The sequence below is a fragment of the Tinamus guttatus genome, unplaced genomic scaffold (genome assembly GCF_059628265.1).
Source record: "Tinamus guttatus ecotype Peru unplaced genomic scaffold, ASM5962826v1 Tinamus_guttatus_pri_ptg001210l, whole genome shotgun sequence".
NCBI classification, from domain to species: Eukaryota; Metazoa; Chordata; class Aves; order Tinamiformes; family Tinamidae; genus Tinamus; species Tinamus guttatus.
Window position 1 is genome coordinate 15,001 of NW_028289744.1, and position 2,500 is coordinate 17,500.

Sequence of the window (2,500 nt, forward strand, 5' to 3'; positions counted from 1 at the left end):
CTTTCGTAACGGACTGTAACGTCCACTACGATCGCACGGATCCCCTTAACCAAAACCAAATCAGGCTTAAAGAGCTCCTTGGATTTATCCCTGAGGTGGGGCTCTAAATATACCACCCACCCCAGTCCTTGAGCCTCTTTAGCCAACAAACTACAAAGGATGTTATGCCTCTTGATCCGTGCCTCTTGGACCGCAGGGCAGTATCCAATTATGTGGGCACAAGTCTCCAATTCAGCAGGACAATGCCTGCACCCTCTTACCGCACCCTCACCCAATCCACGGGCCAAAAACTCCCGAGTAGGGTATACATTAGCCCGCAGTTGGATGGCTGTTATTAGTTTGCGATGTGGGATACCTTTATAATGAATTAACCAATCATTACTAATTTGATCATTCTCGAAGTTCTTGATTCCGCGGCCCTGAGATTTTAGATTGGTCCAATTCTTGAATTCTCTTTTCCTCCATCTGCAGGGAACGGGATAGATGACTCTTGGAGCAACCTTCTCCCACTCGGACGAGGGCTCGCCGGTCGTCGAGGACTCCGCAGCCACCGTGGGGAATTCCTCCGTCACTGCTGGTACTTTGTCAGGACGCCTGCCCGCCGCGATCCAAACCTTCCTCACCTCCTCTTGGATCCCTTCCTGGCGGACTACATTCCGAATGATGGTATCTTCGGAGTGGGCAATCCGTAACAATCTGCGAGCCTGGATATTAAGAATTTGGCTCGCCAGACGGGGGAGTCCCAGTCCACCATCCTTATACCCCACATAAAGGATGGCGTCACACGTACTCGGTGGCAGATGTAACCATCCTTTGACGGCCGATCTAATTTCCTGGTCTAGGGAATGGAGGTATGTGACGCTCATTCCGGCGTGATCGGCACTATACAGCAGCCTTGGGATCGCATAAGTCCTCAAGATATCCACCTTCTGAAGTGGCTTTAGTGGGGCTCCCCCGATGTTTCCAATCCAGCGGGTCAGTGTCCCTCGTAGTCCGGGCTTGGATATTCCCACCCAGGGGTCTATCCCTAGGCCTAAATATTTCTCCGAACTACCCGGATCTATCATATCCAATTGCGTTTCCGCAATTGACCATGGGTTACAATTATTGATGGTATAAGAGTCTTTAGTAGGCCTAATAAGAAACCCATGGCATTTAGGGGCCTGTACCCGCAGCCCGGTAAGCTGGCAAAATTCTTCAACCACTTCGATATTTTGTCTCATGCCGTCCCAAGAGTCACTGAGAAGTGCCAAATCGTCGGCGAACGCTAGTGATGTCACCACCTGGTCACCATACTTAAAGCCCACTCCTCTACTTTCCAGACCACACAACAGAGGGTCTAAAGCCAAATTGAAGAGCACTGGGGACAGTGGATCACCCTGCTTCACTCCCCCGAGAATCTTAATCCTTTCCGTACACCGGCCTCCCACCTCCACTCTGGTTCCACAGTTGGTATATAAGTCCTTCAGTAAGTCGATAATGTGTTTATCGACCCCCTTTTGGGCCAAGACCCGGAAGATGTGTTGATGGTTAACTGTGTCGAAAGCCTTAGCTAAATCGACAAACACGACCCCAAGAGTCCTATGGTCTTTCTTGGCACTTTTAATCAATGCCTGAAGGAGTTTAAGATTTTTCGAGCAGCCCGGAGCTGCTATGAAACCCCTTTGCCGCGCATTAATTGGGCATGCCCGCCGGAGCCTATTGCTCAATATCCGGGAGAACAGCCTTAAAATGACGGACCCGATGGTAATGGGCCGCCAGTTGTTCATGTCCTCCATCTTGGTGGGATCCGCCGATTTCGGTATTAAAACCGTTCTAGCTGCCTTTAGCTCGTCAGGGACTTTTCCGGCTAACAGCCAGAGGTTGAACACCTCCGCTAACCGGCTGCCCTGGGGGTCAATATTAAGAACGTCCCCCAGGGAGAGGCCATCTGGTCCCGGGGCGGAGCGCTTGGACATCTCCGCCACGTTCTTCTGGATCTCACCCGCGGAGATCATTAGCCTAAAGGCAGTATTGTTGGCCCTTCCCACACTACGGAATGAGCTCAAGCTGGAAAATGGGGTCACCTCTTCCCCTCTCTCCCTATAGAAGGCATAAACGTCTTCAGTCGGGAGAGGGCATTTCACTGCCTCGATGTTATCGAGAATGATACCAGCAAGCTTCTTCCTATCCAAAGCGAAGAGCCGCTGATATCGGAGGTATTGATCCCTTTCAACCGCCCTGCGTTTCATCCACCTTCTCTCCTTCTTCGCAGGCCCGGCCTCGGCAGGATGTTTCTGATGGTACTTGGCTCTTTTAACGGCGAGCTTCCCTTGCGCGAGGGTTTCCAACTCCTTCCAAGGACAGCTGACACATTCGGGGACGTTTTCCACACCTTCCAGGATCCCGCGGAACCTTCCTGGAGCAGACAGAGAACCGGCGCGGATCCACTCTCCAACTACCCTTCTATACTCTCTCTGGATGTTTCTCACCTCTTCCATCTCGGGGGAGGAGTCCCTTT